At 38.2% G+C, this 15,585-nt stretch overlaps 1 pseudogene; it reads right to left on the bottom strand.

The window, feature by feature from the left end:
- Positions 1 to 15,585, bottom strand: part of LOC122140135 — a 95,547-nt pseudogene that overhangs the window by 39,071 nt on the left and 40,891 nt on the right.

Genomic DNA, 15,585 nt, shown 5'->3' with positions numbered 1-15,585 from the left:
CAAAGCCAAAGTAAGACCAATTGTGCATCTCCAAGCAGCACTGTGCTCATTCACAGTTACGAATGAGCTCATTCATTTAGTTAATTAATCTGTGTTTTTGAACAAATCATTTGAGTCAATGATTCAGTGGCCCATTCATAAACACAATCACTAGCTTAGTTTTTAAACAAATCAGCTGTTTTGAATGAATGAGTCAATGGATCCCTCATTAAGACGGAGACTTGCTGCCACCTACTGGTGGCTTTAGTATCATATTTATTTATCCATGACAGGCTCAAACCAACCAAGGTACTATCTAAAAACACAGTCTGCAAAATATGGTAATTATCACTATCAAAAAAATAAATAAATTTGTGTCAATATTGCACACCCATAAAATAACCTAGCATCATCTTTAAAAAAAAGTTTTCCTAGATTTTTTTATGTTTGTATGGTTAATATTAATGTAATTGTGAGCAAACTAGGGTTTAACAAAAGGTAATTCGGGCAGCACAAGGGGACAACCAATGTGCAAACCAATTCTCACGAGTGAGCTAGGATCAGCCAGTCGTCAAGGTAACTGAGAATGCGAATGCCCACTTCCCTGAGAGGGGCAAGGGCAGCCTCCGCAATCTTCGTAAAGATGCGAGCAGACAGGGACAGCCCGAAGGAAAGATCTTTGTACTGATATGCCCGTCTTTCGAAGGTAAACTGAAGAAACGGCCTGTGCCTTGGTAGATTGAGAGATGAAAGTACGCATCCTTCAGGTCTATTGTCACAAACCAATCCAGATCCCTGACACATGTTAATATGTGCTTGAGGGTTAACATTCTGAATGTAAGCTTGTGAAGGGCCCGTTTCAGAGTCCTCAAATACAGGATTGGTCTGAGCCCCCAGCCCTTCTTGGGTACAATGAAGTACAGGCTGTAAAACCCCTTCTTCATTTCGGCCAGGCGGACAGGCAACCTCCACCCGAAGAACATACTGAGAATGCCCCTGAACTTGGGCAGGCACCTGGTGAACTGAATCGCATAGCTGAGCCGAATGGTTCTGAGGAGCCATCGGGAGGGATTGGAGAGGCTAAACCAAGCATCCAGATACCCTGCCAATGGTCTGAAAGTTGCCACATGTGCCACTGACGGATAAGGGAACATGAGTTCCCCAGCATGAGTCGTGTTGGCACGTGATAGACCCTTTGCATCTGAACGTGAGGAGACAGAGTGTCTGTGTCCAAACAGTAGTGGTGGACAAAGTACACAAATCAAGTTTTTGCGTAAAAGTACAGATCCGTATAATAAAATTTTACTCCAATAAAAGTACTCAGTTTTCAATTTTACTCGAGTGAAAGTACAAAAGTACTTGATTTTTTATGTACTTCAGTAAAAAGTACAGATAGATGAATGTTAATTTTGCAGTTTTATATAGGCTACTTTTATCATTTAAATTTTATATTAGCCTATATATATTTTTTTTTATAATCCAACTGCTCAAAATACCTGGGATTTTCCCAAAATAACCAATAAGGAAATAATGAATATAATAAGGAAAATATAATTATATTTTCATAATGATTTTTTTCTTTTCAAACCTTGTCTGTGGTGTAAAAACAGCCCTGGCCAAATGCCTCCAGAAGGCATCACTTCCTACTTTGATAATTACTGTAGTTACCATGTTCTAAACATCACATCCGTTTCAGCCCTGGACTGAGGCTCAGTGCCCATAGGTGCTTGCTCAGCCGAGTCATCTGCTTCCCATGTCTCAAGCCCACCCTCCAATGCTGCAATTGACAGCTCGTCCTGCTCGCGAGCCCAGAATGAGAGATTGAGCCGTGAGAGCCAGAGATGGGCTCTCAAACTCATCCAGAAACTCGCCCGATAAGCACGAAGCAAGGTAAGAACAGAAAGCTCACAGGGATTACCCGACAAAACTAATCCCTCCTCCCCATGCTCTTCTGCAATGCACATCGCTGTAGCCTCATACCCAGAGGTAGATGGACCAGAGCGGTAAGCAGCTGCGGACTCGGGGCCTTTTGGCTAAGAAAATGTAAGAGAGCGGGACACGAACCATCCACAAGTGCTTCCTCAGCGTGAGCACGGCCCAAACACTGAATACAATGCTCGTGCTGGTCGTCTTTTGTCTATGCAAATTCTGCACATCCAGTTTCATTGGCCTTTTCTCAAAGATGTCAGAGGTGTTTGGGCTCTCAAGAGCGACCCCTAGTTTCGTACACTCGACACAATGTCGGAGTGAATGACAGAAGGGGAACATAAAATTCTAATTAAATTCTTTATCCTGTTTGCTGCCTCAATTCAAACTGGATGGGAATTCAAAGACATTCCCAATCACTCTGAATGGTGCACAGCCTAGGTAAACACTGGCACCATGACAAACACACACAAAAAGGCTTTTTAAGAACATAAATTGCGCATATATACTCATGGCAGGTTTGTTTCGGCAGACAGATGACGCACATGTGCACCTTACCACTACCGCCATGCCGAACGTGTTACTGCAAACATAACATTCGGGGGAGATCTGAGGGTAAGAAATGCCCTCCATGCTGCTCCCAACAACCGTGAGCTATTTACATGCTCTAAATGATGAGAAGATAAGCAAGGAAAGTACGACGAATCGGAAAAGAAATGTTTCGGAAAAAGTAGTCACACAAAAACAAAGATATACTGTACTGTAACGGCCCTGGTACCTTCCCGGCCCTGGCAGGCGCAAAGGAATTTCTACAAACTCAGACATGCCATTATAATTCCCTCGCTCAAATTACAATTCAGCCTCTTGGACTGCGAGTCCAGAGGAAACTGGAATCTTTATTGCATTTTGGACAGAAGTATGTAATATTCATTAATGTCAGCATATAAAAAGAGCAGGTCTAAATATTTTTGTAGGGTTATTGCATAATGTGCAGGGGGAGGGAATATGTTTCAACAGCTTCCAGGACTCCTGCAAAATGTTAAACAAAGGAAAGACAGTCTGACTCCGGCAATTAGGCGGCCAGTAAGAGGCGAGCCGTTCTACGCCGAGGTCAGGGCTGATGTGCCGATTGGCCAGGGCAGGAGGAATCTGCTTCCTGTGTGAATGAGACTGTGAAAGTAGCAATGAAAACATGTGAAGGCACTGGATGAAAAGGATACCACGGCGCAGCCAGAGTCTCAGTCTCTCTCATTCACCAAGCCTCTTTAAACAGATCCAAGTGTGTGTGTGTGTGTGTGCGTGTGAGTGTGTGTGTGTGTGTGAGTGTGTGAGTGTGAATACGCAGCGCAGGCAGAAGTAATGCCATGTTATTTGAGTTGTGAGGTGCAACTGAATGCGATGAGAAATTGTCATTTTGTGCCATTCAGTCTATGTAAATAAATTGAAAACACGTCTGTCAAACCTGCATGACTTTCTTTATACTCTGGAACCTAAAAGAAGATATTTTGATATTTTTCATGCATAAATCACCAAAATTGTGTGGTTACCAACATTCTTCAAAATATATTCTTTTGTTTTCCACTAAAGAAATAATGAAGAAATAACAGAATGACATGAGGGTGAATAAATTATGACATGAGGATAACTTTTAGGATAACTTTCTCTTTAACTTCAGAAAAGCACTGAGAAATGCAGAAAAAGTCAAAAACAAGTTGCAGATATGTAGTTAAGATGGCAAGATGGTACGAGCTGATCAAACTCGGATCCACTCTACAGGAACCACTAATCTCCCCCGCAGGAAAGTGTAAGGGCCAGCTCGTTACCCTTGATTCTGAGTGTCCACACTGACCTGAGGTCCCATCCTTGCTGGAGAAAATGTGGAGCAGGTTTGACTTTGGGTTGTGAGGGGTTTGTTCCAGAGCAGTTGGTTTGTGTGGAGATGAGGTGATTTCAGCTCTATCTCTCCCTCCACCCCATCCTCATTCTCACTCATGGACTGAGACGCTTTCAGACCTAAAAACACACATCAGATATTATCATTTAAAAATACTACAGGACTAGTTTTTAGTTTTGAGGAGGTGATGGGTCATTTAGCTTCTGTCATATACTACAACTAAAGCTTTTCCCGTTGTGCTGTCCGATGTACCTTTAGTGAGTACTGGAGACGCAAACCGTTTCAAACGATTCAGTTCAATTTGGTGAACTGGTTCAACCCGTTCACTAAGAAGATCCGGTTAAATTGAAAGATTTGTTCGCAATCCGGACATCACTAGACGAGACAAAACAATAAAACCCATTACAAATTAGGCGTTTGTTTTTTTTGGTTGGGGTGTGGTTATAATTACTGATTATAATGACATATAATGTCTTTTGACATTACACCCTGCTGCGAAAACTTATTTCAGGGAGGTAGTACCACCTACATAACCTACGATCTGAGTAACCAGTGTTAAAGGGGTCGTATGATGCAATTTCAAGTTTTCTTTTCTCTTTGGAGTGTTACAAGCTCTTGGTGCATAAAGAAGATCTGTAAAGTTGCAAAGACTAAAGTCTCAAATCCAAAGAGATATTCTTTATTAAAGTTAAGACTTGTCCACGCCTTCCTAAAACGGCTCGTTCTAACACACCCCCACATCTCTACATCACGATGTGGGAAGATTTGCATAACATCACCCAAATGTTCACGCAAAGAAAGAAGGCGTAACTTTAATTCTTGCTGTTGCCACCGGCGCCATTTCATGGAGAAGCTGTGTGTTTCACTGTGAAAGCGAAACTACTTTGTTTGGTCTTCCAAAAGAACATGATATCCGCTTCGTCATGCCTAAAGCTAATCTGTGCTGGTCGCTGAGAAAATACATCAACTTCGTGCTCACCGTGGACGAAGCGGAGTGCAGCCCGGGGTCGTCATATGTGGTTGCCGCAATCCCCGGCCGCTCCTTTGTCGAATCCACCGGCCATTCCTCGTTATAGCCTCCGGCTGCTGCTCACTCAAGCCGCGGCCCGTTCCTCACTCTTTGCAGGACAGTCTGGCTCTTCTGACTCACGGTATGTTAAGTAGGTTTACATATGTTAAGGATTTGCCACTGATGATTCAAACGCAAGTTTTGAGCAGTGAAGAGTAGCGCTTGTTGTTTGTAGTTTTTCCGATCACAAATGCAGACATGGTTTTATGTTTACACAGCACAATATGCAACGCAACGCGTAAAAAGACAGTACAAGTCATTATAATCAGTAATTATGTCCTCACTGGATGCAACAACTACCTCGACAACTACCTTTGTAATGGGTTTTATTGTTTTTTCCTGTCATGCAGGTGTTCTGACCGGGACACACCATAACAGTATATGTTGAGGGGCGTCACATTTCCGTCAGATGCTTGAAACATTTGGCCAATCACAACGCCCTGCTGGCCAATCAGAGAACACCTCGCTTTTCGGAGCTATGAGCTTTGTAAAAAATGATGTGTTTCAGAAGGCGGGGCATAGAGGAGAAACAATAATGTACAGTATGTGGAAAATAATGTGTTTTTTGAACCTTAAACCACATAAACACATTTCATTACACCAAATACACAAAATAATGTTCTTTTTAGCAACATCATATGACCCCTTTAAATGCTACTGTTTCTGATAACATTGATAACATTTCTAATAGATAATATCATGATATTTTCTTGCGTTTCTCTTACTGAATGTGCTATCCTGTCAGCAATAACATGTCCATGGGCTCTTTTGATAACTGTCAGCTTAAGTGCCAGCGATGCAGTGTTGTCAGATATTGCTATTAAAACAAATAAAAACAGAAAAATAAAAACAAACCAAATAATTTTTTTTTTCAAATAAGATAAGGATATTGCTGACCCTAAATTGCGACTTCCTACTCTATTAACATTCTAAAGTGTCAAATTTAATGGAAAAGACAAAACCAAAAACCCCTATAATCGCTGAATCTGGCAACAGAGGCTGCGCCCATGCCCTCAAGATTCATTCACTCCGCCAGCATCTCGCAGCAATGGTTTTTTTATACCACAGACGCTAAACATTCTTGCAAACTGTCTAAACCAGGGGTCGGCAACCTATGACACACGTGCCAACAGTGGCACGCAGAGGGATTATCGCTGGCACACGAGCAACAGGGAAAACTGCATACTGACGTACATTTTGAGGTAACAACTTCTCATAGTCACACTGCCTGTTAGGAGCTATAAATACTATTAAAGTGTGAGAAATAACTTGCGCTAGTCTACGGATGCACGCGCGACCGCTGCACATACTAGGCACTTCAGATCAAAGCCTCAGCGGTCTAACAGCGCTCATTAATGTCAAAATGACTGAGATGGCCAATCAAATCAAAGCAGGCGGGGTTTACTGTTCACAGAAGCAGAGCGCGAAGCGTCAGTTTAACGTTAAAGAGAGAAAGGTAAAATGAAGTTGCAAATCACAAGTTTATGAGCTTTTGAATGTTACTTTTTGCACAGAGCGATCTCAGATCTCTGTTTGCCAGTGGGGTGTGTGTGTGTGTGTGTGTGTGTGTGTGTGTGTGTGTGTGTGTGTATCACCTGCAGGACATTGGTGTAACCAAATAATTTCAACAAATAAAATAAATTTCAACTTATTAACTGGACAGAGTCAAACATTGCAGATGATTTTTAGTAAATGCTCATTATCAGATATGAGCTGTCTCTCAACGAATCGCGCCTCAGCACACAAGTAATGCAAACGCACCTGTTCGTCTTCTTCCGGCGGAGGCTCGTCCGGGTTTGGGTTTGTGCTTGTGCTTGTGCATATTAAGAATATTAATTTTATTTTGGTATTGATGGTGTGTGTAAAAGGTCCCCACAACTAGAGGTATATTATCATTTACCTTGTTCCTGTGGAATAAGAACACGGTAAAACAGACATTTATAACCTTTTGTGTTTGTTTGCATTCAGAGGTTGAAATTACAGGCATTAACCTCGATAGGGAGATCACAGATCAGAGAAACAAAGAGCAACAGATCATTTAAACAATTGTGAGTCTGGGAAAGCTATTCTGAATCATTCTAGAGAAAGCTCACATAAACTTGGCCATACTGGAGTTTAAAGGAACAGTTGATCCAAAAAAATTAAATTAGCTGATAATGTGCTCACCCTCAGGACATCCAAGATTAGCATGAGTTTGTTTCTTCATCAGGTTTGGAGAAATGTAGCATTGCATCAGTGTCTCAGTAATGGATGCTCTGCAGTGAATGGGTGCGTTCAGGTTGGGATTAGAGTCAGATGATATGATAATAACAATAATCCACAGCACTCCAGTCTTGAGAAGACAAAAGATGTGTGTTTGCATAAAAAATATAAAAAACATCAGGACATTTTTTATCCATAATAAAGCTTCCTCCAGTGAAATAGTCCATCTCCTGTTGTCTCTCACATCAAAATCCAGCCACGTGTGTGACCCTGGAGCACAAAACCAGTCTTAGGTCGCTGGGGTATATTTGTAGCAGTTGCCAAAAATACATTGTATGGGTCAAAATTCTTGATTTTTTCTTTTATGCCAAAATCATTAGGTTATTAAGTAAAGATCATGTTCCATGAAGATATTGTTGGTAAATGTCCTACTGTAAATATATCAAAAACTTAATTTTTTTGATTAGTAATATGCATTGCTAAGAACTTCATTTGGACAACTTCAAAGGTGATTTTTCTCAATATTTAGATTTTTTTGCACTCTCAGATTCCAGATTTTTAAATAGTTGTATCTCAGACAAATATTGTCTTCCTAACAAACCATACATCAATGGAAAGATTATTTATTCAGCTTTCAGATGATGTATGAATCTCAAGTTCGAGAAATTGACCCCTATGACTGGTTTTGTGGTCCAGGGTCACATATTTGTTCAGAGCTATTTGGGCTTGTAAACGGTGCTTGATCTGTGCAGAATTCTCTCCTGATTCAGACCAGAACACTTTTTCACTGGAGAAAGTGTTATTATGGATTAATTTTGGCCTGAAAAAACTATTTAAAATGCCTTGATGATTTATTACAAACACACAGCTTTTGTCTTCTCCAGATGTGAACTGATGGACTGGAGTGCTGTGGATTACTTGTGGATTATTGTGATGTTTTTATCAACTGTTTGGACTCTCATTCTGACGGCACCCATTCACTGCAGAGCATCCATTGCTGAGACACTGATGCAATGCTATATTTCTCCAAATCTGATGCAGTGAAGAAATCAAACTAATCTTGGTTTTGGATGGGCTTGGGTTGATTGTATTGTTAGGTGATTCAGATTTTTGGGTGAACTATTCCTTTAAGGTCCAAGAATAACAGTCATTTTATCAGTGCACATAAGCCTTTGTATGACATACTCACACTAAAAATCAACAAAAAAAAAGCCCTCAGGCTGAAGATTCCTCAAACAGATTAAGATCTTTCCAACCACGGTGGAAAGACTTACCTTCCATGGAAAAGTTTATTAGCCAACATGGCGTTCATAGAGGTCTTGTATTCCAGATAACCACTGAAATAGAGATACAGAGAGAGAAAGAGAGAGACATAATTACACACAGATTAATTACATTACATTACAAGTCCAAACAAATTCTGTGGTAAACAAGCAGTCCTGTTGGTTTCAGCAGTGACTCTGATGCAAACGAGACAGATGCAAGCTGAATGAGAACATGATGTTTCTTGCACATTTTAACTGTGTAAAAACTGTGTGCTGCTGAAATAAGACAACAACGTCTGTTAGCTTCACTCAACAACTGCCCTGCATGTTTATGACAAAACACACGTAACGATGGGTTAGAGGCTTTATGGTGACTGCATCGGTCACGCTTGAGCAAAATTACTACGCTCTGCCTTCAAGCAGCTAGAAAGAGCTGCTGCATCACTGTCTAATGGTGGAAATTACACAATTATGAGGTGCTGAACATTAAATGCTGAACATTAAATGACTGCACAATTTTTCCAGACCGAGCTTAAACAAGCATTTGAAAAGCTTTAGCTATTTTCCTGTGTGTCAATAACATTATATTTTGGGTGAAGTAAATGTTTTATTTAAGTCATGAATGTCTCTTTCTGTCAAGCTGGTAACACTATCCCGTTAGTGGACAGTGCCTGCTTCTTAATGCTTTAGTTAGTTGCCAAGGCCACTTTTCTCATTTCCCTTTAAAGTTTTAATCTAATATTAATATTTTATTTTAATAGTCCTAGTTTTATCTAGCAATAACAACCCTGCTGTAGATCTGAATGCCAAAAAAGTGACTCCATTGACCTGTTTTTATCCATATTTTATCTTCTTATCTCCTGCACATGTTTTTCTTATATTCATCATGCTCAGTAATGATACTCGTGCTTACAGAGCGTAACCCGTCTGTATTCAGAGGCAGAGCGCACGAGAGCACATGCATGAGTGATGGAAATGATATCCGCATGAATTGGCATTGCTGGAATCTCATATTTTCATTGCCCATCAAACATACTCAAGTATAAAGCAGAAAGAAGAAAGACTAGGCTGGCACTGATTGCTCTGCTCTAAGCACATCTGGTTTTTGAGGGTATTTGATCTAACGGAGGGTGATCCCTGTAACCTGTTCACAGATGGTTCATATCAAGAGTAAGTGGTGTAATACTGCACCCGAACATTATTTCATTCTACATAAATTGTGTTTATGTTAACATCCTTACTACACTGAAAAATGGTGCAGGATTTACTTTAACCAATCTTCAAATTTAAATTTAACTTCTATAAATTTAAACAATCATCCCTTAAAAATAGCACTTTACAAAGGATTTGTATCACTTATAAAGAAACAGCAACATTACATTTGGAATTAGAAAGACTGAACTAGTATTCTCTTGTCAAACGCACTCCAATAAACTCCAAAAACAGTGTATAGCATTATTAGAATCACTGGTTACTTTAGCCTTGAACAAAGCATATTAGCTCATCTTTGTCTCTTAAAGGAGTCATGAACTGAGAAATCAAAATCACTTGATCTTCATAACAGCTCAATGTACTATAAAAACCTCCTGTATGTTTCAGAATTCAAAACTTAGTTCAAAAACAGCTTTTATTGAATCCAAGCTAAGAAAACTCGACTCGTTTTGGAATTTGTCACATTATGATGTCATAGTGCAACAAAAGACCGCCTCTGCAGGAGAAACACTTGCTAACTTTATAAGTGGACCTCAGAGAACATTATAAAATAATAAAAAATTGCAATTCATGACCCTTTTGGCTAAACCACACTCTTAGTTCAGATGTCTTGCACTAAATTTGAGCATTTTATTTGTATTTTTCTACCTCGACACAGTCTCACGAGGTCAAACTTCTGTGTAACATGAACAAAACAAAGACTTCAGATTAACTTGTGAAGAGTGTTCAGTGTTATTTCACAATCATTGAGAAACTGTTATAGCTTTATATAGATTTTATTTTTATATTTTTATCAATAGTTATTTTAATATTAGTTAAAAGTTTTAGTATTTTTGTTGTGTTTTCATCATTTTTATTAGTTTATATAGTTTTTAATACATTTTTATTTCAGTTTTGGTTCTAGCTATTTTAGTACATCATGTTTAACAATGAAAATGATAAATAAATAATATCACCAATCAGAGACATTTACAAGCACGAATGTTTTGGTAAACCACGGTCAGCAGAAGCACTGTGTTTTATTTCTGCTCATTAAACCGCATACTCTCTCAACCGCTGCTAGAGCAAGGGCTGATGGGAGAAACTAAGCGTATCAGAGTCTGAGCATGAGTCAAAGCACATTTCTCAAACAATCTGTCAGTGTGCAAAAGTAAATGAGTGACGACTGTCTTGAGCTGCAGTGTGGACTGCAGGATTAAATTAGAAAATTTCCACAGCTGCTTCATTTATTTTGTTGAATGACACCAAGAATTATATAGCTGTAAATAATATTTTATGCATAGAGTGAGAGAATATACATTACTAGGGCTTGGTAAAAATAAAATTGATCTCGATTTTAATCGATTCTCATTTTAACAAAACAATATCGAGTCTTAAATCCCAAGAATCGATTAGTCTAGCCTGTTTTCAGCTAATGGACAGAACATTGAAAGGCTCTTCCCATCCAATATATCGCAATAAGAATTGTGATTTGGTACTTTTAATATGAAACAACGTCTCAGATTTCAAATTCTGTTCACTGTTTTTTGCAATATTTCAAACAATAATGTTGTTTTGGCGCTGTTTCAGTGTTTCATGTTTCTGGGCGCACGAGTGAACAGATCGCTCCCTCCTCCACATTAATACCAGCTTCAGCTCAAAATAAACATGACTAAACATCCGAAGGTAAGTTAAGAGAGAGAGTACAGCTTTACAATCCGTATCCTGTCTCATGTAATCTCTCAATCAGTGTTTCCTCCACGCAAAAAACAATAAATATCACGTAATGTCACTTTGTCACATTTACCTCAGAAAAAAAAAACATATATTTGGTGACCATAAACTTGTTAGTCTGATAGAAAAGTAAACTGTAGAGAGGGGCATTTTGCTAAATATAGCATATACATTATAATTTGCACTGTTCTTCAATGTTTAATTTGTTTGAATAAATCTGTCAGGTTTTTATGACAGCCACAATATAAACGTTCAAAAAACTAATTGAATTAGAAATATTATGAAACAACTTTATTATTATAAAACATCATTAAGTGTATTTTAAGCCTACCAATCAATTTAACCTTCAATATTATAGTAATGTAGTACCAACTGACTTGTGTATATTTTGCAGCATTTAGTTGAGATATTTATTTCCTTGAGAAAATTTGGCATGTACTGTACCTGATATATATCCAAAATAATAAATACTGAATCAAATTGAATCACAAGCTTGTGGATGAGAATCGAATCGTTACTTTTGTGTCTAAACCCAACCCTATACATTACTGGAGTAATTAGACTTTTTACTGTTTTGGAAGAGAAGTCTCTTCAGCTCACCAAGTTTGCATTTATTTGATCAAAATGCAGTAAAAACAGCGAAATATTATTGCAATTTAAAAAATCTGTTTTCTATGTGGCTATCTGTTAAAGTGTAATTTATTTCTGTGATGTGCAGCTGTATTTTCAGCATCATTACTAATATAGAAATCATTCTAATATGATGATTTACTGCTCAAGAAACATTTCTGATTATTATCAATGTTGAAAACAGTTGTGCTGCACAATATTTTTGTGGAAAGATTTACTGTTTATATTTTTCAGGATTCCACAGATGAATAGAAACTTTATAAATGTCTTTAATGCCACTTTTGATCAATTTAAATGCCACCACCTTGCTGATAATAAAAAGTATTAATCTTATTTTTATCTTTCTTCCTTCAAACATCCTGTGATACTGGTAGACTGAAAGTAATCTATTATTTTTATTATATAAAAGCAGCCATGGGAGAACAGAAGAGACTTTATTATTCCAAGCTTTTGACTGGTAGCATAAATCAATATGACATTTTCTGATGCACAAATCATCTCGTTCTGTCCCACCCCCCCTTCCTTTTCTTCTCCTCACCTGTTAAAGTTTCCAGGTGGTGTCCGGGAGTAGGAAAGATCCGAACAAACCCCCCCCCTCCTGTCATACTCCTCCCTGTGGGCCCTCCTCCAAGCACTTTCATCTGTCCAGGGAGACAATAAAACACACTGTTCGATATCAAATATGTCAGGAGGAGCCAAAGAAGAAAGAGCATACCATCAGCCTGCTATCTTCAAATAAATTCCTAAGCGTTTGGCTTCAGTAATGGAAACCCCATCAGCCGTGGACTCCATATCACTGACCTCTTCTGCCGTCAGACTCAGAGTACTCTCTGCTAGCTTAGCGCCGGCTTTCTCTCTCTGAGCTTCTGGGTCGGCACTGTTGGAGGATGGCGGTCCCTGACGCTGAGAAGAAGAGTGAATTACTACAGAAAAAACACTGTAGTGGCATCATCAGGGTTATTACAGATCATAGAGTTCATTCAGTCACTTTTGCCAAAGGGTTCAAATATGCAGCGGATGCTGGGAAAGTGAAGGATGTGCAAGACCTGGAGGGTTTTTCTGAAGATAGTGTAGAATTTTCCTTGTTCAAAATATATTGCAAGAGAAGTTTTGGAGCCAGTAAGACTTTACTGATCAAACAACAAAGTCGAGTTACAGTTTGCAAATGTCACAGCTGGACTCTTCAGTCAGATTCACAAAATTATTACAACTAGAAAATTCTGTTGTGCTATAAAAACAGGGTATCAAACAACAGCACTCAAAGATTTCAATCAGCAGCGTTCTCATTATTGCCACGTAAGCCTCAGTAACACTCAAAACAAAGAGTTTAAGGTATCAGGCAAGCCTCAGCGAATCGACGGGGAAATAAGCTCCTTAACATCTAGTTTGTTAACTGAGGAGAGCTGTGTCCCAAAATCCAGCATTGGAATTCCCTAAATCCTTTTCATCAGATTGATATGAAACAGCTGCTCCAAAACTCTGCCAGCCGGTTTGATGGGATGCTGAGGAGTCCCACCCTCTTGAGAAACCGACTGTGGGCCCAAAAATTACTAGTGCACTTTATAAGCATTTGGAACCGATAACATGATCTAGTGACCAGCGTGACACTCATGTGCCTCGGTTGGTTGGTTGTACACCAGTACACCTGGTTGCTCTGAGTCTCAATCTTGCTTGATCATCACAGGACAAATGAAACCAAGAGATCTGATAATCAAAAAAGTGCTTCAAAGATCAGCTAGAAGCATCACTCAAGAAATCTTGTTGGATGATGATCTCTGAAAGAGTGGATGGATCATGTTTAACAGACACTGAGGCCTGAAGGTATCCAAATGAACACTAATTTTCTGTGGTTTAGATGGCTGTCCTGGTGAAGAGTCTGTCTTTTTTAACTTCCTTTACCTTTGACCAGTTCAGCGTATGTTTTGTTTATTATTTTAGGAAGTAGTTCTTCTCAACACATTCAATCATTTTGCACTTGTACCTCAAGATCTAAAGATTTGAGTTCTTTGGCTCACGTATGTCTTTAAAACACATCATCAGTGCACCAGAATATAAAAGTAGAGAAAGAGTATGAGTGACCTCCATGGACCAAACGTGATGATTGGTTTGATGTGCTATTGTTATTTCAACACGAAGATGAAACAGTCATCAACTGGAATATATATATATATATTATATCCACTATAAAAGTTATGTTCAAAAACTGAATAAAAATCATAAAAATAATCTTTTTTTTGTTTGTTTGTTTTTAAATCTGGCATTTTGTCAACTAAGTCCCTTTCAAACCAAGAAAGTTAACTATAAATATAACTAACAATAACTAGTGTCTACAGTTTTCACCACTTTGGATGGATTCTGATTGGTTGACAATGTTTTTATCGTTCATTAGCTGGAAAAAAAAATCATTCTGAAAGTGACTCCAATTATATTTTCCTTCTGAGTCATTATTGGACACTGCATTACTCATATAATTACAGAAATTAATAAAACTTTTTCAGCCCCTATAATCATCATATTATAAAACTCAATCCAATATTAGTAAGATACATAAAGGGGGGGGACAGAATGAATAAATATATATTTATCCAATTAATGTGGTAAAAGTTCCAGCTTTCTGATAAAATATTTTACCAAATCACTTCATAAATGTAAGTAAGTTTTTATCAAAAAGGTCCAAAACACATTCATCTGGGTTTTCAAGAGAAAAAAACTGTTCTCCATAATCGATTAAGTCTGTTTTTGGGTGGGCCCCTTTTTCAACATCTTTAGAAAGTAATAATCATAGACTAGAAAGCACACAGTGATGGAGAATATTCTAATTACATTAGCACATCCTGTCCTAATTAAGTTATACCGCTGACACACCTGCATGATGAAATACGAAGGGTTTTCTTCTCATTATTCTCATTAAAAAACACTGAAAACGGTTGTCTAATGATCATCATGAGTGTCCTAAACGACTCAGTGTTTTATCCTGTGTATCTACACAAGGAAAACTATTTAAATGAGTTCCAAAAGTGTGGGTAAATTTTTACCTGAAGTTTCTGCGTTGGATGTCTTCATTCTTTGAGTCAATCCCCAGCTCTGTCGGGACGCGGCTGTCGTAATAACGGATACCCCTGACACACAAAACCTAAGCACAAGACACAGGTTGGTTGCTTGTTCAGACAACAGAGTGGTTCTTTGATGAGGGATTAATACAATCTATTCAGAATTAGCTTAGTTTCATCCATTCAGAGTGTGTGTGTAAATAACAGCAGACCAAAACTGATCAGTTGATATCAAATCAAATGCTCCGTTTGATGTTAGAATTTCAGTAATAATACGTTATATATTACTGTTCAAAAATGTGTTTGTTTTTTAATACATCTCTTCAGCAAGGATGCATTAAATTGAATAAAAATGGCAATAAAAACATTTATAATGTTACAAAAGATGTTCTATTTCAAATTAAATGCTGCTCGTTTAAATTTTCAGTTTTTAGTCTAAGAATTCAGAATATAAAGGGAACCTGTATTATGGTTTTTTCCCACACTTTTCATTAATTACGCAGCACAACAAATATAAACAGTACAGACCAAAAGTTTGGAAACATTACTTTTTTTAATGTTGTTGTTGAAAGAAGTTTCTTTCTGCCTCATCAAGCCTGCATTTATTTGATCAAAAATACAGAAAAAAAAAAATGTATATTGTGA

Source organism: Cyprinus carpio, chromosome B17 (genome assembly GCF_018340385.1).
Source record: "Cyprinus carpio isolate SPL01 chromosome B17, ASM1834038v1, whole genome shotgun sequence".
Classification (NCBI taxonomy): Eukaryota; Metazoa; Chordata; class Actinopteri; order Cypriniformes; family Cyprinidae; genus Cyprinus; species Cyprinus carpio.
Note: the sequence above shows the minus strand (reverse complement) of the source record. Positions and strands in the feature narration are given on the sequence as shown.